At 49.1% G+C, this 25,000-nt stretch overlaps 1 protein-coding gene and 1 pseudogene across 5 annotated transcripts in view; both read left to right on the forward strand.

Annotated features, from left to right (window-relative positions):
- The window catches only part of LOC147026302 (netrin-G1-like), a 241,804-nt gene that overhangs the window by 154,291 nt on the left and 62,513 nt on the right, over positions 1-25,000 (forward strand). The gene's annotated exons all lie outside the window — the stretch shown is intronic.
- Positions 13,500-13,640, forward strand: LOC147026303 (signal recognition particle RNA; annotated as a pseudogene).

Genomic DNA, 25,000 nt, shown 5'->3' on the forward strand with positions numbered 1-25,000 from the left:
GATACTTTTTTTAAGTGCTTCTTCACCATAGAGTGATCAGACATAAATTCCTTCCTCTCGTCCAATGGCTTGATTTCCGATCATCAATTTGGATTCAGACCAGGCCACTCTATCCTGGATATGCTGCTTCTGCTATCCCAACAATGGATGGAGGTACTCAATGCCAGACATGAAATCAGAGCCAACTCTCTCTACATATCGCGTGCTTTCGATACGGTATTGCGCCCTGCCCTGCTCACCAAGCTCTCTTCCTATGGTATCCAAGGACATCTCTACTCATAGCTTGCAGATTTGCTCTCCTGTCACAGCCAACGTGTGGCCCTTAATGGAGTTCTCTCAACCCCTCTTCCTGTCCAGGCTAGAGTTCCTCAAGGCAGTGTTCCTGGGCCCTGTTCTTTTTCTGGTTTTCATCAATGATCTCTCTGACTTTCTGGAAAATCCTCCTTATCTCTTTGCTGATGACTCCACCCTCTGCCGTACCATCTGTCATCCCTCAGGCTGGCAAGCAGCAGCCTCTTCACTCTCTGCAGATTTGGAAGAAATGACAAGCTCATCCAACATGTGGAACATGTCTTTCAACCCTGATAAATCTCACACTCTCACTGTGTCTCTCCGAAAGGACCATCTGGAGCCCCCCCCCCCCCCAAACTACTTTTGCAACAAGTCTCTTGAAGAATTCATTTGATTCAAGCTTCTGGGTCTCACTATCTGCTATGATCTTCCCTGGGAAAGCCACATTTCCAAGCTGGCCTTCAAAGCCAGTTGCCAACTGGGCATCCTCCAAAGTCCTTCCTTGACACACCTGAGCTCCTGACCACATATAATGCTTTCGTCCACAGCCTGATGGAGTACTGCTCTCTCCTTTGGACTGGTGCTCCCGCCTCTCACCTTTCTTGTCTTTATGCTTTGGAAACCAAGGCATTTAGGATTATTGCTATCTCCCGCGATGAGGCTGAGTCTTTGGGTCTCTCACTCTCACCACAGGCAGGTCAGTGGTCTTTCTGTCTTATGTCGTCTCCTCTCCAGCCTCACCCCCCCACTCTATATGCGATATGTGCCCCCCATATTTTTGCAGGGCACTCAACATCCGCCAGCAACCCCTTCTGGTAATACTACCAAAATCAAGAATCACTGCTCACTTTCACTCTTTCATTCCTCTTTTTCCCCATCTTTGGAACTTCAATCCCACTCTTCCCTCCAGGCCTTCAAAACAGCTGTTCACCACCATCTCTTATCTTCCCCCATCCAAAACCACAATCTTTTCTACCCCTGTTCATCCATCCCAAACCCACCTCCTTCAAATTTCCTGCTTTCCTTCCTGAAAGTCCCTGTAGTGTAAGAACCTGAAAGTCCCCATCGTTTCCATCTTGTTTACCCTGTGAACCCCACCCCATCCCTCTCCCTTCCACGGATCTCCTCAGGTCTCTGTTCCACACTTTTTTCCTTCCCTCTCATGCCCCTCTTGTCTCCTGCTCCCCTTGTTGTACGTTCTGTGTGCTCGCTCTTATACGAGCCTCGACGGTGTATACAAAAAAATAAAAATTGAGTGATAGGGTTAAAAAACGATATTCAGTGCAGTATAACACGCTATCTCTAAAAGTTGTGGACCAATCGGCCGAAATTCGGTGAGCAGGTTGGGTGTATGATAAGAATGAATTGATTCCATTTTGGTGAGAATCTGAATCCGGATCTGGCCTATCAGTTCGATACAAAACGTAAACTGTTCAGCCTCGAAGGCATGCAACTCTAATGAGTGCTGTTCTAGTCTTCTTATAAATAAAATCCATTGTGTGTGTGTGTGTGTGTGTGTGTGTGTGTGTGTGTGTGTGTGTGTGTGTGTGTGTGTGTGTGTGTGTGTGTGTGTGTGTGTGTGTGTGTGTGTGTGTGTGTGTGTGTGTGTGTGTGTGTGTGTGTGTGTGTTTATTGGTCTGGCTGTATGTGTGAAACACCAATCACACCCAAACGACTGAGCCAACTGCCACCAAACTTGACACACAGACCAAATTGGACCTCCTGTTGAACATCGGCTACTTGGTTTTTATTTGATGACCATTAATATCGGTGATATTGCTAAATTAAATTCTAATTTAATTGTACCAGTTTGTGGATGTGGCCTCGACAACAACAGCTCTCATTGGTTTAAACTCTCACATTACGTCACGCCTTAGGTCATTTCGTCCCGTCTAACCCTTACTTCGGGTAAGTTCAGTGATTCTTATTTCAATTCCCTTTATATAATTTATGCATAATAATTCGCTATTTCGGTGCATAACTAACCCAAACTTAACTAACCAAAAGTAAATATGAGGGAATGTTTTAACGAGTGTGTCGAGCGAATGTGAGTACTGTACTGCACAGCAAGTGAAACTGTAGAACACGGTAATGAACATTTGCTTGCGTCCAGAGCACAAACGACTTCAGGTTATGATGCATAAATTATATTAAGGGAATTACAGTGAGACTGGCTGAACTTACCGAAAATTCGGCTTAGTAATGTGCCATATTTACTATACTTGAACTTTCAAAAAAAAAAACAAGGACACTCTGGAGAGGAACACTCCCTGTAAAAGAGGACTTTCTGTCCGGAGAGTGACACTCTCAAAAAACAGAGGACTCTCCGGAGAGTGACACTCCGAAAAAACAGAGGACTCTCCGGAGAGTGACACTCCGAAAAAAAGAGGACTCTCCGGAGAGTGACACTCCGAAAAAAAGAGGACTCTCCGGAGAGTGACACTCCGAAAAAAGAGGACTCTCCGGAGAGTGACATTCCGAAAAAGAGGACTCTCCGGAGAGTGACATTCCGAAAAAGAGGACTCTCCGGAGAGTGACATTCCGAAAAAAAGAGGTCTCTGTGGAGAGTGACACTCCGAAAAAAGAGGACTCTCCGGAGAGTAACATTCCAAAAAAAAAGGACTCTGTGGAGAGTGACACTCCGAAAAAAAGAGGACTCTGTGGAGAGTGACACTCCGAAAAAAAGACGACTCTCCGGAGAGTGACACTCCGAAAAAAGACGACTCTCCGGAGAGTGACATTCCGAAAAAGGACTCCGGAGAGTGACATTCCGAAAAAGAGGACTCTCCGGAGAGTGACATTCCAAAAAAAAAGAGGTCTCTGTGGAGAGTGACACTCCGAAAAAACAGAGGACTCTCCGAAGAGTGACATTATGAAAAAAAGAGGACTCTGTGGAGAGTGACACTCCGAAAAAAGAAGACTCTCCGGAGAGTGGCGTTCCGAAAAAAAAAGAGGACTCTGTGGAGAGTGACACTCCGAAAAAAAGAGGACTCTGTGGAGAGTGACACTCCGAAAAAAGAGGACTCTCCGGAGAGTGACACTCCGAAAAAAAGAGGACTCCGTGGAGAGTGACACTCCGAAAAAAGAGGACTCTGTGGAGAGTGACACTCCGAAAAAAGAGGACTCTGGAGAGTGACACTCCAAAAGAAAGAGGACACAATTTTCAAGGGTTTCCTTTACGTATTGAGCAATCTTATCGGCAGTCACTTTAGGTGTGTTCCGGAGCTCGATTAATTTTCACTGCAAACCGCCGTTTTTCCATTCAAAATACTGAATTATTACTGGAAATATTTTCACTGAACAGTGATGATTCCATCTGTCGCAACTATGCAGTAAGCTATGCCATTTTCTTCAAATACTTTCAGAGCAGCATCAACAGAATGCAGTTCAATTACATACAGGAGTTAACTCGGTGTTATTCACAGAACACTTACCCCGCACAGTCTTGAGAACGACTTGGTGTGAGCCAACTCTTCTGGTGGCAAATTTGTAATTAAAAAAATCAAACTCAAATCAAATGGAAGACCAAATATAATAGGTCCTGCATTGGAGTCATCAGAAGGAACCCAAACAAGCAAAAAGCAAGTAGGAAGTCATCAATAGAAACCTGGATAGAACTCGGGTTTCAACTGCTACTCCTCCACCCTCAAACCCATCCAGGTGCAGCTAAGTGAGCCATTAATTTTTTTTTAAAAAAAGAACATAGATTTAAAAAAATAAAAAAATTCTGGCTTCCAGACCATGCGTCCGATCAGATTGAAATTTAACATATATATTCCCATATCACTACTCAATAATCATAATTTTGAACTTTTATGTTGATTGATGCAGTGGTTCGAGAGAGCGAATTTTATTAAATATTTTCCTTCAATCCAATATGGCTGCCTAACGATGTGACATATTCTTGAACACCCTGGTTTCCCCAAGGCTTGGGGAACATATGTGTGAAGTTTCCCCTCAATCTGTCCAGCCATTCTGGAGATAACTTTTATAGGTTTTAGGGTAAATCCAATATGGCTGCCAAACCATGTGACCTGCGACATCATAGTTAGGGAACTTTTTGTTCCTCATGGGAAGGCAGTCATACCTGCAAAGTTTCTCCTCAATCTGTTCACCCGTTTTGGAGAAGAAGATTTTTGAAGGTTTTTAAAGATAGATATATATATATATATATATATATATATATATATATATATATATATATATATATATCTTCTTCTTCTTCTTCTGGTTGCTCCCGTGAGGGGTCGCCAGAGCGGATCCTCCGTATGATCCGCATAGTGATTTGGCACAGGTTTTACACAGGATGCCCTTCCTGACGCAACCCTGGTTGCCTCTTACGACACAGGGATATGGTACACCTATTCTAACCGGGGCATACACCGGGCCCAGTACAACTGGTACTCACTTCGCCGACCTCGGAAGGATGACAGGCCGAGTCAACCTCCTGGTGTGTATTAATTCAAGCGGCCAACGGGGCTTGAACTCAGGATCTTTTGGATCCCAAGCTGCAACCCGAACCACTACGCCAACACCAGGCTAAGTATATATATATATATATATATATATATATATATATATATATATGTATGTATGTATATATCTTCTTCTTCTTCTTCTTCTTTCGGCTGCTCCCGTGAGGGGTCCCCACAGCGGATCATCCGTAAGATCCGCATATTGATTTCGCACATGTTTTACGCTGGATGCCCTTCCTGACGCAACCCTAGTCGCCTCTTACGACACAGGGATATGGTACACCTATTTTAACCGGGGTATACACCGGCCCAGTATACTGGTACTCATTTCGCCGACCTCGGAAGGATGACAGGCTGAGTCAACCCCCTGGTGTATTAATTCAGTGGCCCAACAGGGTTTGAACTCAGGACCTTTTGGATCCCAAGCCGCTGCCCTAACCACTGCGCCAACACCAGGCTTATATATATATATATATATATATATATATATATATATATATATATATATATATATATATATATATATATATATATATATTGTTGCGGTCTTCGCGCCCGCCGGCGTGCGAACGGCCACGTAACTCGAATCGCGGCACGTCGCCCACCGGACGGACAATCCAGTCGTGACCCTCTCGGACTAACGCCGGGAACCAGTCACGGGTGGACCTTTCGGTCACACCGCGATCGAGCCAATCAGCCACCGCGTGGGATAGGGTTGCTCGCCAAATTCGAAATACCTAAGTACCCACGAGGAGGGTAGACCGGGCGATCGCACCCCGCCGCAGGTCGACTTCGGACACGGGCCCCTTATGCGACCCTTTTCGTACTATCAGAATAACCGAGCGGTGTTATCGTCGACCTCGACGGTTCGATTAATTTTCGGGCGTATTCAGCCCACTACCAACCCTTTACGTGAAGCAAGATGGGGGTTCAATGGGGAAAAGACGAAGCGAAGCGGGAGAACAGTTCAACAATAAAGCACGTTTATTCTCGGCACACGGGAAGCACACAAATACAATTCCACCAAATGCACACAAAAAAAAGAAAACACAATTCCATTTACATAAAAAGCAAACATAAAAGTGAAGACACAGTGCAGAGCTAATTCCGACTACCGAGCACACGGCAACACTTATACACTTCTACTTCACAGACGGCGCCGACAACACATACCCAAAACCAAGGAAAAGAAATACCCTCAAGAATGAGGTAGGCCTGGGGCCGAGACCAGGTCGGGCCTACCCGTCTGGTGATGAGACGCGGAGCGGCGATGGCCCCGCAACCCGCGGGCCTCGTGGACAGTGCCTGGCAGGGGGGTGGGAACGGGGCCCCCTTGGTCGCACTATCTCAGCGCGGGGGGAAACAGGAGGGGGTTGCTGATGCTCGGGGTATAGAGGATCTTTATTATGTGCGCAACGAGCGTCTCCACCTCGGCCAGGTCGCGCTGCCGGCCTCCCAGGGGTGCAGCTCCCTGCACGACGCGAGCACCCCCTCGTCCGCCCTCGCCGCCTCTCCACAGCTCGTCCCCTCCGTTCCGACTCTCCTTCGCCTCGTTCCGACCTTTACGACTCCCTTCTTCCTCGTTCCGACTTCTTACTCCTCCCTTCTTCCTCGTTCCGACTTCTTACTACCCTTTTACTGACGAACACCGTCCTTTTATCCCCCCGTAACTTCGCCTTTGACCCCCTCCCTTTGACCTTTCAACTCGCTCCCCATTGGCCCGAGAAAAAGTGGGCGTGAAGGCTTTTTGATCCACAAATTTGCATATATCGATCGCCCTGGGGGCGGGGCCAATTCGCCCCTCGCTCACCGATTGGACGGCAAAAAGTGGGCGTGTGTCGTTTTGGATCCGTTTTTGAAGCAGAAAATCCGTGATTTTGTACACGCTGTTCAACGTGCGCCCTACACGAGTCCAGCATCGGTGCCCATGAGTGGCGCGAGATGACGGTGATGCGATGGTGGCGAGTTGTGACGGTAAAGGTCATGGCGGTTGTGGTGAAGCGGCGTTGTGGTTGGTGGTTGATGTTGTGGTTGTGATGGTGGCGATTGGTCCAAAATAAAGATAGTAAAAGAAAAACGGCTATCCTGAAGAGTCGCAGCACGTATAAATGACATGTATTCCCACTAGACAACGGGTTTGGGCCTAACTACACATGCACTTACCGAGATACCTCACCTAAGGGACCTGAATGGTGGTTTGCGAATCTGGTAACCACAACACTACCCCCTTCCCTTTTTACAGACTCGTCCCGAGTCGTCAAATTTTCGTGTGCCATCATGTGTAGTTTTCCCCTAGTACACTTTACCTACGGATCCCTGAGTGCGACATTCATGGTATTCGTGTCCCCAAAATAAATAACCTAAGGGCTGCGTAACTATCTAAACAAACTCACTCACACGGACGACTTAAATAAAATTGCCGGCGCTAAGACAAACATGCCGGGGGCGCACTCATATTCACAGTACATCTTACCTTAACTTACAAATTTTACACTAAACCATGGCCCAGGATCATTGACTCTGCAAAAAGAAAGCAGTTAGCAGGGAGCCAGGCTGCCCGCATGCAGTCTCTGGCTCAAACAATGCAGGTGACAGGGAACGTGGCTGGCTGCTCACACGCAGTCCAAGGCCTTCCCTTTCGAACTGAACGCAGTGAACCACAACGGTGCATGGGCTGCACAACGCAGTCTCCGTGCCAGCTCAAGTGGCACACGCAATGAGCACAACGAATGGATGCATGAACACAAACACGGTGCACGGGCCGCCACTGCAGGCCCGTGTTGTAGCTGCCAACAGGGCAGTTCTTGCAGCTTGCAAACTGTTGCTTTCAGATCCTGGCGCACATGGAAATGAACAGGGGGGGGGGGGCAAAGCAAAAATTGAACGGGGCTGGTGAACGTGGGCAGTGGGCATGGCATGGCAAAGGTGGCAGGCAAACACAGCCCGCAGAAGAAGGCCGCTGCAGGCAAACACAGCCGGCAGATGAACTGGCCGGCACAGGCCTTGCAGCACACAGCTGCCGATGAACTTGGCCGGCCTCCGCCCTGAAGCAAAACACGGCCAGCCGATGAAGTTGGCCAGCCTTTGCCGTTCAGTGGAGGTTGGTGGAGGGAGTGCGGTGGTGCTGGCCACTTGGAAGGCGGGCTCGGACCTACATACCTGTCTCCCTCCCAACCTATCGCCTTTGCCTGTCACTGTACATACCCACTCCCTTAATTTGTCAAACCCCAATTTAGCCCCAACTTAATTTTTTTCTGTTGTTTTTATGTTTACTCCCCCACTATAAATCGTCCTCTAACCCCCTTTATCGTCCTTGTTCGGCTAACCTATCCTGTCACCTAGCCTACTCCCAACCCCTACGTTCCCTTCCCGGAGGGGAATAAGGGAGAGCTAGCGTCCTGTGTCGAGGCCCAACGAAGCCTCAGAATGGCCTCCCCAGAGTTCGGCGATCTTAACACCAAGTGGGTCCAGCGGCCCACAACGACAGCGAGGGGATGGATGGTGCGGAGGGGTACATCTCCTAATCTACCCTAACCATTTAACAGTTAAACTACCCCGGGGCTTTCAACAAGCGCCTCTCGCTTAAACTATTGGTTCTATAAACCCAGATTCCCGTCGCCTGTGTTGGTGTCCTTACAATTTCGGGCCTCGCCCCCCAATTTTCTCTCCGTGCCCTCACACGGTCTCCTGGCTGGGACACGTGGCTCCCTTTGGCAGGCACGACCCTCTGCCGAATCTCCCGCTATGGCACCCCCGGGCACTACACTGCCTCCGAGCCTACCAGCTCCCTAACACCGGGGAGTGCCCCCATGGCACCTCCCCTGAAACGCACACGTGGCAGGCCGGCCTCCCGGGCCCCTTTCCGAGGGTCACCCGTGCCCACTGCACTGCCCACGCGGCTAATGGCGCCCCGGGCCCCCGCACCAAGCAGGCGCACACGTGCCCACTACTCTATCCCGGCCCCCCATGGGCCCTTGGCCTACCGCGGCCGACTAGCCTGGTGCCCGGGGTACCCACTCAGCGATACTCACCTTTCGCAGCCACGCTCCCAAGCCCGTCAACAGGGCTCCTGCACCCCTCCAAATGGGTCTCGAGCCTACTTTCCCACCAACAACAAAACGACCTCCATTTTTCAATTTGACTAACCCAGCTAACTCAATCTACACTGACCCCGGGTCCCTTGGGCGGGAGTCACTCCTCCCCCCAATCACTCATCGCACCATGCATTCCCCATTCACTCCATAAACACAGACCCGCTGGCCTCACTCACTCACAAAGCACATGCCTCCACCTCATAACTCACCAACAACTCTTCATCACACACACCACCGAACTCTGCCATCCTTCTAACTGCACCCCCTAACTAGCTCGTGCTCCCACGTCGTCCCTTAAACTACAGCACGTTCCATTTAACACTACGTAGCTAAGCTACGTCCCCTCTACACATTCACAAGTCTGTCTCTGTCTCCTAACTCAAAAATTCATTTTATTTCCCCACCTAAAGCTGGCTACAATCCCTCTAACTAATCCATTCCACGGACTCCATGAGGACTTACCCCTGCCCCATGAAGTCGGTCTAGCTAAGCTAACCCTTCCCCCTAACTAGTTTCCATCCTGTGCCCAGGCTAAGGGGGTCTTTCACCCCTTGCCCAGGAATCCTGTACACCCGAAAGTGAGGCTTGCTTTTCCCTTTTTTTTTTTTCATGCCCAGCACCTGCGCGGCAACTCAGAGCTCGCGCACTTTGCACCTGCCCGTGACGTCATGCAGCTGCACGTGTTCCTCGTCCCTCCTTGGACGGGACCATCCGGCAGAGATACCCCTCCTGCCGGATTCCAACCCCACGTGCAGCCATGACGTCACCGTGCGCATATAAAAAAACACAAGCCACACGTCTCGAGGGGTTCCCCACACGAACACATGTGCTTTGCCCGTTGGAGCTTAACACGCACGATCGCGTGGAGAACCCGTCCGGTCCAAATCCGTTTACCTGCCTAAACTTTGTCCGTCCGCGGGATCGGCAAATCCACCGCGTGCGTTTCCGGACCGGGACTTCACTCTCGCAAGCGAGCACGTGGCGGTCTCGTGCGTTGCACAGCACGAACCGCGTGCTCACTGCTGGGCGAACCCGGCACGGTCCTCGAAACAACTACAGCCGCTACTCGGCTTTCTCTCCTCTGTCGCCGTCGTCGTCTCCATTCCACCCACGCACACCTGCGTGTTACGACGCACACAGTCCACACCATCACATTCACACGGGGAGACGCGGCTGCGTGCTCCCGCATGCCAACCGACATCTCCCTCACATACCGCTCTCTCACACACACGGTCTCCCTGGCACACAGCGACCTTGCACACGGCCGTTCACTCACGCGTGCCTCACTACTCACACAAACCATACTACTCACACGTGGTGCTCCATTCACTCGCGCGGGGGCACTCACCCGCGGTGCCTCACCCACACACGCGAGGGCACTCACCCGCGGTGCCTCATTCACACACACGGCGACACTCACACACGGTGCCTCATCCACACACGGCGTGCTGGGAAGCACACACTCCGGCACCATCGCCACCACACCACTCACACACGGGGTCGCTTCCGCACACGGGGACGCACTCACACCTTGCACCACACACACAGGGACAACCACACTGGGGATTTGTGTCCCCACAAGGGTCTCCGGGGCCTCTATACCCCCCAAGCTCTCCGTGCACCCGTCCACAGCACCTGTCCCCTCAACCTCGCAAAGCACGACCGAACTCACCTGGTCGTGACTCGCCTCAAGGGGGCATACTCCCTCCCCTCGTTCCTGAAGGGGGCCATCCAGGTGCTCGCACCGGGTCCCTGCACGCTCCGCGAGCTCAACCCCATTATCCTCCACTACCTCCGTGTGTGCGTGCGCGTCACTTACCCCGTCTTCATCGTGTAGTCTTCCCTCTATCGTTCCCATCTCCCGTGTCTCTGCCAACTCTTCACCCTTTACCTCCCTTGTCTCAACTATTATTTCCGTTGTCGTCACCTCGTGTCTCGTCTCACACGTTTTGGTCTCCCCATTTAATTTTTCCCTTTCGGTCATCGTCACGACCCTCGCCCAACACGCTCCACGAATTATTTTTTCACCCGCCTCCACCGCGGGCCTGTCAGCCGTTGCACCCCCACCCAGCTCGTTTGCTCCCACACGTGGAGTCGCCATTCCCAGCTCCCTGGTCACGGCCTTCATGCCCGCCTGCAGGCATCGGCCCATGTTCTGCGTCTCACCCCGTAGTTCTTTCATTTCTTCCTTCATGTTCTGTGTATTCGCATCCATCGTCGTTTTCACTTCATTTGTATTTGTATCCATCTTTTCATCCATTTTTTGTGTATTCGCATCCATCTTTTCGTTCATGCCTTTCATTTCGTTTTTTATTTCATTTGTCATTGCCGCCAGCATGGCGAATAGCTGGGCCATGTCGGATGCACTCAGCTGAGCCGTTTCAGCAAGGGTTTTGGTGGAGAGGGGGGGGGAGGTGTCATACACTGCGGCCGCTGCCGCACCCATTTCGGGCTCTGGGTTTAGTTGGGCGAGTCCGTGTTCCTGCACAATCAACATTTCCTGCTCGGGGATTCCATCCTGGACCATGGATCCTACACATTCTACATCCATTTCTAATACCCCCGGCTCCCGCTCGCCTTGAGACGCCATCTTGCTTCTCGTGAAGGGTTAATTTGCTCGCTCGTAATTTGGAGGGAATCGGGGGTCGCTTCTCTCACCCCTGGACCGATTCCCGTGAATTTCGCTGGAGACAGGAGAGCCTGTTGTCCCGCTCTCCAATACCAGTGCCGCGAGGAGGGCGATGAATTTGTATCCCACTCCTGACACCAGTGTTGCGGTCTTCGCGCCCGCCGGCGTGCGAACGGCCACGTAACTCGAATCGCGGCACGTCGCCCACCGGACGGACAATCCAGTCGTGACCCTCTCGGACTAACGCCGGGAACCAGTCACGGGTGGACCTTTCGGTCACACCGCGATCGAGCCAATCAGCCCCCGCGTGGGATAGGGTTGCTCGCCAAATTCGAACTACCTAAGTACCCACGCGGAGGGTAGACCGGGCGATCGCACCTCGCCGCAGGTCGACTTCGGACACGGGCCACTTAAGCGACCCGTTCCGTACTATCAGAATAACCGAGCGGTGTTATCGTCGACCTCGACGGTTCGATTAATTTTCGGGCGTATTCAGCCCACTACCAACCCTTTACGTGAAGCAAGATGGGGGTTCAATGGGGAAAAGACGAAGCGAAGCGGGAGAACAGTTCAACAATAAAGCACGTTTATTCTCGGCACACGGGAAGCACACAAATACAATTCCACCAAATGCACACAAAAAAAAGAAAACACAATTCCATTTACATAAAAAGCAAACATAAAAGTGAAGACACAGTGCAGAGCTAATTCCGACTACCGAGCACACGGCAACACTTATACACTTCTACTTCACAGACGGCGCCGACAACACATACCCAAAACCAAGGAAAAGAAATACCCTCAAGAATGAGGTAGGCCTGGGGCCGAGACCAGGTCGGGCCTACCCGTCTGGTGATGAGACGCGGAGCGGCGATGGCCCCGCAACCCGCGGGCCTCGTGGACAGTGCCTGGCAGGGGGGTGGGAACGGGGCCCCCTTGGTCGCACTATCTCAGCGCGGGGGGAAACAGGAGGGGTTGCTGATGCTCGGGGTATAGAGGATCTTTATTATGTGCGCAACGAGCGTCTCCACCTCGGCCAGGTCGCGCTGTCGGCCTCCCAGGGGTGCAGCTCCCTGCACGACGCGAGCACCCCCTCGTCCGCCCTCGCCGCCTCTCCACAGCTCGTCCCCTCCGTTCCGACTCTCCTTCGCCTCGTTCCGACCTTTACGACTCCCTTCTTCCTCGTTCCGACTTCTTACTCCTCCCTTCTTCCTCGTTCCGACTTCTTACTCCCCTTTTACTGACGAACACCGTCCTTTTATCCCCCCGTAACTTCGCCTTTGACCCCCTCCCTTTGACCTTTCAACTCGCTCCCCATTGGCCCGACAAAAAGTGGGCGTGAAGGCTTTTGATCCACAAATTTGCATATATCGATCGCCCTGGGGGTACGGCCAATTCGCCCCTCGCTCACCGATTGGACGGCAAAAAGTGGGCGTGTGTCGTTTTGGATCCGTTTTTGAAGCAGAAAATCCGTGATTTTGTACACGCTGTTCAACGTGCGCCCTACACGAGTCCAGCATCGGTGCCCATGAGTGGCGCGAGATGACGGTGATGCGATGGTGGCGAGTTGTGACGGTAAAGGTCATGGCGGTTGTGGTGAAGCGGCGTTGTGGTTGGTGGTTGATGTTGTGGTTGTGATGGTGGCGATTGGTCCAAAATAAAGATAGTAAAAGAAAAACGGCTATCCTGAAGAGTCGCAGCACGTATAAATGACATGTATTCCCACTAGACAACGGGTTTGGGCCTAACTACACATGCACTTACCGAGATACCTCACCTAAGGGACCTGAATGGTGGTTTGCGAATCTGGTAACCACAACAATATATATATATATATATATATATATATGTATATATATATATGTATATATGTATATATATATATATATATATATATATATATATATATATATATGTTTATATATTTATATGTATATGTATATATATATTTATATATATATATATGTATGTATGTATGTATATACATATACATATACATATACATATGACACTGGGCGTAGTGGCGTGCGCCTGTAATCCGGCTACTCGGAGGCTTGGGTTGGAGGATCGCTTGAGGACGGGAGCTCTGCACTGGGCCGCGCTATGAGAGGGTGTAGGGCAGCCCGGAATCATGGCGAAACCCAATCCTTTTCCCTGTGTCATAAGAGGCGACCAGGGTTGCGTCGGGAAGGGCATCCGGCATAAAACCTATGCCAAATCGAGCATAGATATATATAAAACCGAGCACACGGCAAAACTTACACAGTTTTACTTTACAGACGGCGCCGACAACACATATACTCCAAAGCAAAAGAAAAAGGGGCCACCCTCAACTTCAAGGGGGCAGACGGGTCTGGGGCCGAGACCGCGTCGAGCCTAACCGTCTGGTGATGAGCCGCAAAATGGCGGCGGCGCCCCGACTCCGCGCTCCTCCACGGGCCTCGCTGGCACTGCCTGGAATGGGGTGGGAACGGGCCCCCTTTTCGCACTATCTCAGTACGTTTTATCCTCAGTACGTCTCACTATCCCCTAGTACGTTTTACCTACGGATCCCTGATTGCGACATTCATGGTATTCATGTCCCCAAAATAAATAACCTGACGGCTGAGTAACTAACTAAACAAACCCACTCACATGGACGACTTAAGTAAAATTGCCGGCGCTAGGACAGACATGCCGGGGCGCACTCATATGTACAGTACATCTTAACTTACAAATTTTACACTAAACCATGGCCCAGGATCAATGAACTCTGCAAAAAGAAAGCAGTTAGCAGGGAGCCAGGCTGCTCGCATGCAGTCTCTGGCTCAAACAATGCAGGTGACAGGGAACGTGGCCGGCTGCTCACTGGCAGTCCAAGGCCTTCCCTTTTTAACTGAACGCAGTGAACCACAACGGTGCATGGGCTGCACAAATGCAGTCGCCATGCCAGCTCAAGTGGCACACGCAATGAACACAACGGATGGATGGATGGACACAAACACGGTGCACGGGCCGCCACTGCAGGCCCGCGTTGTAGCTGCCAACAGGGCAGTTCTTGCAGCTTGCAAACTGTTGCTTTGATCCTGGCGCACATGGAAATGAACGGGGGGGGGGGGAAGCAAAATTGAACGGGCCTGGTGAACAGGGGCAGTGGGCATGGCATGGCAAAGGTGAGCAGGCAACCACAGCCTGCAGAACAAGGACATTGCAGGCAAACACAGCCGGCAGACGAACTGGCCGGCACAGGCTTTGCAGCAAAACAACAGCTGCCGATGAAGTGGGCCGGCCTTGTCTTGCAGTGGAGGTTGGTGGAGGGAGTGCGGTGGTGCTGGCCACTCGGAAGGCGGGCTCGGACCTGCCCTACGGTCTCCCTCCCAACCTATCGCCTTTGCCTGTCACTGTCCATACCCACCCCCTTAATTTGTCAAAAACCAATTTAGCCCCAACTTATTTTTTAGTTGTTTTTATTTTTACTTCCCCTCTGTAAATCGTCCCCTAACCCCCTTTATGGTCCTTGTTCGGCTAACCTATCGTCTACGAGCCTACTCCCAACCCCTACGTTCCCTTCCCGGAGGGGAACAAGGGAGAGCTAGCGTCCTGTGTCGAGGCCCAATTCAAACCTCAGGATGGCCTCCCCAGACTTCAGCGATCTATAACACAAAGTGGGTCCAGCGGCCCACAACGAGAGCGAGGGGATGGATGGTGCGGAGGGGTACACTTCCTAATCTACCCTAACCATTTTACTGTTAAACTACCCCGGGGCTTTCAACAAGCGCCCCTCGCTTAAACTATTGGTTCTAACAACCCAGATTCCCGTCGCCTGTGTTGGTGTCCTCACACATTTCGGGCCTCGCCCCCCAATTTTCTTCCCGTGCCCTCACACGGTCTCATGGCTGGGACGCGTGGCTCCCTTTGGCAGGCACGACCCTCTGCCGATCTCCAGCTATGGCACCCCCGGGCACTACACTGCCTCCGAGCCTACCAGCTCCCTAACACCAGGGAGTGCCCCCCATGGCACCTCCCCTGAAACGCACACGTGGCAGGCTGGCTTCCCGGGCCCCTTTCCGAGGGTCACCCTTGCCCACAACACTGCCCACGCGGCTAATGGCGCCCCGGGCCTCCGCACCAAGCGGGCACACCCGTGCCCACTATGCTATCCCGGCCCCCCATGGACCCTTGGCCTACTACGGCCGACTTGCCTGGTGCCCGGGGTACCCACTCAGCGATACTCACCTTTCGCAGCCACACTCCCAGCCCGTCAACAGGGCTCCTGCACCCCTCCAAATGGGTATCGAGCCTACTTTCCCACCAACAACAAAACGACCTCCATTTTGTAAATTTGACTGACCCCCTAACTAACTCTACACTGACCCCGGGGTCCCTTGGGCGGGAGTCACTCCTCCCCCCAATCACTCATCGCACCATGCATTCCCCATTCGCTCCACTCACACAGACCCGCTGGCCTCCCCCACTCACCAAGTACACGTTTCCACTTCTCACCAACTCTTCAACACACACACCACTGAACTCTGCCATCCTTCTAACTACCTCGTGCTCTCACGTCGTCCCTTAAACGATAGCATGTTCCATTTAACACTACGTAGCTAAACTACGTCCCCTCTACACATTGACAAGTCTGTCACTGTCCATAAACCTCTATAATAACTTTCCCAACCTAAATCTGACTACAATCCCTCTAACTAATCCATTCCACGGGCCCCATGAGGACTTACCCCTGCCCCATGGAGCTGGTCTAGCTAAGCTAACCCTTCCCCCTAACTGGTTTCATCCTGTGCCCAGGGCCAAGGGGATCATCCACCCCTTGCCCAGGGAATCCTGTTCACCCGAAAGCGAGGCTTGCTGTTTTCCTTTTTTTTTTCACATGCGCAGCACCAGCGCGGCAACTCACAGCTCGCGCACTTTGCACCTGCCCGTGATGTCATGCAGCTGCACGTGTACCTCGTCCCTCCTTGGACGGTACCATCCGACAGGGATACCCCTCCTGCCGGATTCCAACCCCACGTGCAGCCATGACGTCACCGTGCGCATAAAAAAAAAACACAAGCCCCACGTCTTGAGGGGTTCCCCACGCGAACACATGTGCCTTGCCTGTTGGAGCTTAACACACACGCCCGCGTGGAGAACCCGTCGTCCGGTCCAAATCCGTTTACCTGCCTAAACTTTGTCCATCCGCGGGATCGGCAAATACACCGCTGGCGTTTCCGGACCGGGACTTCACTCTCGCAAGCGAGCACGTGGGGGCCTCGTGCGTTGCACAGCACGGACCTCGCGCTCGCTGTTGGGTGAACCCGGCACGGTGTGCAAAACATCTACAGCCGCTACTCGGCTTTTGTCCCTCACATGTCGCCGTCGTTGTCGCCATTCGACACACGCACACCTGCGTGTCACGACACTCACACACCACTCCATTCCATTCACCCCGGGAGACGCGGCTGCATGCTCACGCATGCCCACCGTCATCTCCCTCACATACAGCGACCTTGCACACGCTGTCTCTCTCACACTCGGCCGCTCACTCACTCGTGCCATTTCCCTCACACAAACCATACCACTCACACACGCGGGGGCACTCGCCCGCGGTGTCTCATCCACACACGGCGTGCTGGGGAGCACGCCCTTCGGCACACTTGCCACCACACCACCCACACACGGGGTCGCTTCCACACACGGGGACGCGCTCACATCTTGCACCATACACACCGGGACAACCACGCTGGGGATTCGTGTCCCCACAAGGGTCTCCGGGGCCTCTATACCCCCCAAGCTCTCCGTGCACCTATCCACAGCACCCGTCCCCTCAACCTCGCAAAGCACGACCGAACCCACCTGGTCGTGACTCGCTTCAAGGGGGCATACTCCCTCCCCTCGTTCCTGGAGGAGGCTATCCCGCTGCTCGCACTGGGTCTCTACCCAGTCCGCCAGCTCACCCCCATTAACCTCCACCACCTCCGTGTGTGTGTGTGTTCGTCTTTAGTTTCTTCCACCCCGTTTTCATCGTGTAGTCTCTCCTCTATCGTTCCCATCTCCCGTGTCTCTGTACATTTATTAGTTTGTGTTGTCCCCTCGTGTCTATTAGTCTCTGCTTCTTTCTGGCGTCTTTCCCTTATCTTTATGTAGGTCAAAGTTGCTTTCTCCTTAAGTCGCTCCCGTCCTTCCCTCTGTTTCACTCCTTGCTCTTTCACGATCTCCGCGTACCTCCTCCTTGTTTTCCGTCTTAATTGTTCTTTTCTCTCCCTCCCAATTACTTTCACCTCGTCTCTTGTCTCCCGTGTCTCTATACATTTTCTCTCCTTGTTCCTTATTTCTGTCTCTTCCTGGTTCCTTTTTCCTTCCCATCTGAGTCGTTCTTTCTCTCTGAGCCCCATTAGCTGTTCGTTCTCCCTCCGGAGCTCCTCAATCTCCGTTGACTCCAATCTCGCTCTCCGTTTTAGTTGTTCAATTTCACACTCATATAGTTGTTGTTTTCTCTCCCACTGTTCCTCTTGCTCTTTGTTTTCCAATCTCATTGTTTCTTTCAATTGGCTCATTTCCTTCCTGTGTTTCATTCGCTGTTCTCTCACTACTCTTCCTTGTTTCCTCTCCTGTCCTCCCTTCTCCAGTTTCATGGTTTGCTTCATTTGGTTAATCTCCTTTTTGTGTTTCATTCGCTGCTGTCTCATTACTCTTCCTTGTTTCCTCTCCTGTCTTTCCTTATCCACTTTCATGGTTTTCTTCATTTGGTTCATCTCCATTTTGTGTTTCATTCGCTGCTGTCTCATTACTCTTCCTCGTTTCCTCTCCTTTCTTTCCTTCTCCAGTTTCATGGTTTTCTTCATTTGGTTCATTTCCATTTTGTGTTTCATTCGCTGTTCTTTGTCTATCTCCTCGTACTCCAGCCTCAGCTTTTCTTTCAATTGGTCAACCTCAGATTCATGTTCTTTTTGTTTTCTATTCCATTGTTCCTCTCGTTCTTCCCTCTCCAATCTCCTTGTGTCCTTCAATCTCCTGATTTCTCCTTCCTGCTTCATTCCTTGCTCCTTCAACTTCTCCTCGTATTCCAACCTATTTTTTTCCTTTTGTCGTTCAGTTTCAAATTCATACTCTTTCAGTTTTTTATTCCACTGTCTCTCTTGTTCCTCGTTCTGCAATCTCATCGTTTCCTTTAATTGACGGATTTCTTTCTCCTGTCTCATTCCTTGTTCTTTGTATTTCCTATTCCACTGTCTTCCTTGTTCCTCATTCTGCAATCTCGTTATTTCTTTCAGTTGGCCGACTTCCTTCCCCTGTCTGATTCGTTCTTCCATCATTACTCTTTTTTGCATCTCATTCTGCAATCTCGTGGTTTCCTTCAGTTGGCTGATTTCCTTCTCCTGTCTCATTCCTTGTTCTTTCAGTACTCTTTCTTGTTCCTCATTCTTTAATCTGACCTTCGCTTCCAGCTGTTCGATCTGTACAGTGTGGTTCCTTAATATTTCATTCTCTGTTGTCGTTCTTTCTTCTCTCACCATCCTCAACTCGTTTTGTAATTCCCTCTCTTTGTTTTGGTGTTTGTGTAACTCAGAAGCTTTCTTTTCCAATTCCTTTCTCATCTCCGCACACTCCGACTTTGCTTTGGCTTCTAATTGTTCAATCTGCTCAGTGTGGTTCCTTAACGTTTCATTCTCTGTTCTCTTCCTTTCCTCTTTTAACATCCTCAGTTTGTCTTGTAATCCTCTTTCTTTGTTTTCGTGTTTCAGTATCTCAGAAGTTTTTGTTTCTAATTCCTCCCTCAATTTGCGTGCTTCTTCACTCATTTCATCTCTTCTTTCCACCGCTTCCCTCCTCAATTCGTCCCTTTTTTTACTGTATTCATTTAGTTTTTTTCTGCCATTCCTTTCCCATTCTTATCTCCCCTTCCAGGATTTCTCTTTTAAACTGGCTTGCCCTTACCTCTCGCTTCAGTAGTTCCAATTCCCCATCTTGCTTGCGTTTTTCCTTTTCGAGCTTTGTTTTCCTTTCTCCTTCCTCCCTCAATTCTCCCTGCAGTTCTTTGAACTGTTCTGACTTTTCCAGCAATTCCTCTGTCCTTTCCTCCAGCTGTCTCTCTCCTTTTTTTATCTTCCATTCTAGGCTTTCTCTTTCCTGATTGCCTGTTCTTATCTCTTCCTTTAATTGTTCCAACTCCCCATCGTGTTCACATTTTTTCTCTTCCAACTGTATTTCCCTCACTCTCCCCTCCAGTTCTTTGAACCGCCTTGCTTCCTCCAATAATTTTTCCATTAATTGTTTTACTTCCAAGTCGTGCTCCTTTTGTTTCTTTTTGAGCTCGGTTTTCCATTCTTCCTCCCATTGTTTCCTTTCCTGGGAGATACCAATCTGCTGTTCCTCTATTCTTTTGTTCAGTTTGCTCTTCGCATATTCCAACTGACGGGTATAAAACACTACCAAATTCTTTTTCCCACATAATTTGTCGACTCTATTGGCCAAGTCATGTTTTTGCCACCGAATTTGTTCCAGTAAATCGTCCAATCGCTGTGTCCCCCGTACACGTAATTTTTCTGAAGCGCGTCTGCGTGCCGTTGTGACTCGTCCACTCCACTTTACACCTCCTCGATATATTCTTCATAACGCTTCACCTTTTCCAAGACATCCCCAAATTGTGCCTGAAGCCTGCCAATGCTCGCACAGTCATCCTGCCACGCCTGCCATGGCACATGCCGTGACCACGTGCCTTGAACCGGTGACTGGGAGCTCACGCCTCGTGCTGTGCCATTAATATCAGCCCGCTCCGTGCTGCGCTGAGGTTTGATCGCGCTGCCATTGTGCGACTCCGTTTGCCGGCAAAGTTCGTGCTCAAGCCGCTCCCACTGACCACAGTTAGTGGTGGGGTTATAATTATAAAAAGAACCGACCTGGGCCATGGATCCTACATGACGACACATACCTAATACCCCCGGCTCCCGCTCGCCTTGAGACTCCATCTCACTTCTCGTAAGGGGTTAATTTAAATCGCTCGTAATTTGGAGGGAATCGGGGGTCACTCCTCTCACCCCTGGACCGATTCCCCGTGAATTTAGCTGGAGACAGGAGAGCCCGTTTTCCCGCTCTCCGACACCAGTGCCGCGAGGAGGGGGATGAGTTTGTGTTCCACGACCTGACACCAGTGTTGCGAATTCGCGCCCGCCGGCGTGCGAGCGGCCACGTAACTAGAATCGCGGCACGTCGCCCACCGGACAGACAATTTCGTCGTGACCCTCTCGGACTAACGCCGGGAACTAGTCACGGGTGGGCCTTTCGGCCTCACCACGATCGTGCCAATCGGCCCCCCGCGTGGGCTAGGGTTGTTCGCCAAATTCGACCTACCTAAGTACCCACATGGAGGGTAGACCGGGCGATCGCACCTCGCCGCAGGTCGACTTCGGACACGGGCCACTTTAAACGACCCGTTCCGTACTATCAGGATAACCGAGCGGTGTTATCGTCAACCTCGACAGTTCCGATTAGTTATTGGGCGTATTTAGCCCACGACCAACCCTTTACGTGAAGTAAGATGGAGATTCAATTAAAGAAAAGACGAAGCGAAACGGGAAAAACAGTTCAACATAATTCACATTTATTCCGCGGAAAACGGAAAGCACACATATACAATTACAACAATTATGCACCAAAAGCAAATGTAACAAAAACACAACAATTATGCACCAAAACCAATTGCAACAAAAGAAACACAATGCAGATCTACTACCGACTACGCGAGCACTCGGCAACACTTACACAGTTTTACTTTACAGACGGCGCCGACAACACATATACTCCAAAGCAAAAGAAAAAGGGGCCACCCTCAACTACAAGGGGGCAGACGGGTCTGGGGCCGAGACCGCGTCGAGCCTACCCGTCTGGTGATGAGCCGCAAAATGGCGGCGGCGCCACGACTCCACGCTCCTCCGCGGGTCTCGCTGGCACTGCCTGGAATGGGGTGGGACGGGGCCCCCTTTTCGCACTATCTCAGCACGAGGGGAAACAGGGGGGGGGGTTGTTGAGGCTCTGGGGAGAGAGGATAGCTGGCTTGCTTGGGTCCCGCGACGAGCGACTCCACTGCGCCCTCGACCGCGTTCCCGGCTTCTCCTCTCTGCAGCTCCCGACAGACTCCGAACCCCGACAGACCGACTCTCCTCCAGACCCGTCTTGACTGCTGCTGCCACACCTCGCCCGAGCCCGAAACAGAAACTCTCTACTCCAACTCGAGCCCGAAACAGAAACTCTTCTCTCCCTCGATTCGCCCCGCGCTCGGCGCTTGTGTGATGGCAGTTGAGACGTGGTTGGCTCAAAATAAAGATAGAACAGAAAAACGGCTATCTTAAAGGGTCGCAGCCCGAATGAATGACATTTATTCCCTCTAAACAACGGGTTTGGGCCTAACTACACATGTACTTACAAACATATCTCACCTACGGGACCTGAATGGTGATTTGCGAATTTCCTCAACCACAACAATATATATATATATATATATATATATATATATATATATATATATATATATGTATAGGTATAGGTATATGTATATATATATATATATATATATATATATATATATATATATATATATATATATATATATATATATAGGTATATAGATATAGGTGTATATATATAGGTATATAGGTATATAGATATAGGTGTATATATAGGTATATAGGTATATAGATATAGGTGTATATATATAGGTATATAGGTATATAGATATAGGTGTATATATATATAGGTATAGGTATATAGATATAGGTATATATATATATATATATATATATATATATATATATATATATATAGGTATATATATATATATAGGTATATATATATATATATAGGTATATATATATATATATATATATATATATATATATATATATATATATATATATATATATATATATATATATAGGTATATATATATATATAGGTATATATATATATAGGTGTATATATATATATATAGGTATATATATATATATATATATATATATATATATATATATATATATATATATATATATATATATATATATATATATATATATATGTCCAATATATATATATATATATATATATATATTGGACATTCGATAAATAGATGGAACCACCATCTTTTGTCATCCCCATTTTTGACGCACGATCTTTATTACCCCCATTAACCTTATTTGCTTGTTTCATCGTTTCCTCCCCTCCTCCTCCCCTTATTCCTGTTCGTTCATTTAATTGATGTTCGTCCAACTGTCAGTGAGTTCTTTCTTGCTCTTCCATGAGCCTCGCTCCTGTATTATTTTATGGCCACCATTTCCTCCGGTGTCCGTACACCCATTCTCCCTTTATAATAAATAATACCAAACATGTTGCGACAGATTTTTTTTCTGCTATAAATATCTGCTGAGGCACCAAAGGCAGGAACTATTTTCAAAACAATTTTATCTTATGCTCATAGTTTTAACTAATCAAATGGTGACACCTATTACCCACCAGGTAATAAGTGTTCACAACCATCTGTGACCATGGACCATCGGCTGAGGCCCTTGTGCCAATTATATGAAAAAGGACTCAATTGATAGTGCCGATCAAGACAAAGTTCAGGATAATATTTTAGTGCTCATTAACTTCTATGTTGTATATTGTGCCCCACCGCTGACCCACCGCAAATGATAGAGATTAGAGATGGTGCTAGCCTAATTTTCTCAAGCTTGAGATGAGCAAAGCTTTCAAACAAATGGAGCCCAAGCTCGTGTTTCTTTCCAGTAAATCGTTTCCCGGGAATTCCTAGAAAGTTGTTGGAAATTGATTCGGGATTCCTGCATTTTCCCGGTGTTTTTTTGGGGGGTTTTTGTCAGTTCTACCTCCTTGCTGAGTTCTTCTTTTTCTTTACAATGCATCACATGGCTGGAGTTCGCATCATTTGCTGGGGGTGCAGCTATGCCGCTGATGCAGTGCCCCTTGCAGGTTACAGCAGGAATTTGTAATTTGTTCAGGGTGCCAGCGATCGCTTGCCCACTCTCGGCGAAGAACAGCGTGGGATCTATAATCTCCACCAACTATAATGCTGGCATATGGGACGCCCAGTTTAAAGTCCATCCGACAGATGACATACACATTTGATGGCTCGTCCTGCCTGCAAAACAGAAGGATGGCAGTTTTTAGCTGTCCCGAGATTTCAACGAGGCGAGAAAGCTCAGAGGCGAGGATGCAAACCTTTAGGCTATCCTACCAGGGGCTATCAAAGACTTTAAAAAAGGTACATGCTGCTTTCTTGCTGGCTGCTCATTATCGAGTGGATAGAGCATGGACAACCCCCATAGGTTGGCATCCATTGGGGCGGAAGGGGTGAAGGGGGGATAAATTTATATTTAATTGCTTGTCACATGAATCCACCCCAACCCGCACTCTCTTCTCCCCACCACCCCAGAGTACCTCGGTAAGTAACGTCACTTTCCTCAATGTCAGCAGATATATATCTACATGTATGTATGTATATATATATATGTATATATATATATATATATATATATCTACATGTATGTATATGTATATATATATATATATATATATATATATATATATATATATATATATATATATATATATATATATATCTACATGTATGTATATGTATATATATATATATATATATATATCTACATGTATGTATATGTATATATATATATATATATATATATATATATATATATATATATATATATATATATATATTGGGGATATTATATATATATGTATATATTGGGGATATTATATATGTATATATTGTATATATTGTATATATTGGGGATATATATATATATGTATATATATATATATGTTGTTCGTCAATCGGCTGTTCCCGTAAGGGGTCGCCACAGCGGATCATCCGTTATGATCCGCATACTGATTTGGCATAGGTTTATGCCGGATGCCCTTCCTGACGCAACCCTGGTCGCCTCTTACGACACAGGGATAAGGATGGGGTTTCGCCATGATTCCGGGATGCCCTACACCCTCTCATAGCGCGGCCCAGCGCAGAGCTCCCGTCCTCAAGCGATCCTCCAACCCAAGCCTCCGAGTAGCCGGATTTCAGGCGCACGCCACTACACCCGGTATGTATGTCTCTCCTCCTTCTCTCCCTCTCTCCCTCTCTCCCTCTCTCTCTCCTCTCTCTCTCTCTCTCTCCTCTCTCTCTCTCTCTCTCTCTCTCTCTCTCTCTCTCTCTCTCTCTCCTCTCTCTCTCCTCTCTCTCTCTCCTCTCTCTCCTCTCTCTCTCTCTCTCTCTCTCTCTCTCTCTCTCTCTCTCTCTCTCTCTCTCTCTCTCTCTCTCTCTCTCTCTCTCTCTCTCTCTCTCTCTCTCTCTGAAGTAAATTGACGAAAAGGTAGTTATACGTTAGACGGAATTGACTGAACAGTTTATGGTCATATTATTTACGTCCTCAAATCGTTTCGTTGTGTCATGAGAGATTCCGAGTATTAACAATTTAATACTTTGTAGTATCACCTCCTTGACTATTTTCTTT

The sequence above is a fragment of the Eptatretus burgeri genome, chromosome 5, assembly GCF_056783735.1.
Source record: "Eptatretus burgeri isolate ZD-2024b chromosome 5, Ebu_testis_v1, whole genome shotgun sequence".
Classification (NCBI taxonomy): Eukaryota; Metazoa; Chordata; class Myxini; order Myxiniformes; family Myxinidae; genus Eptatretus; species Eptatretus burgeri.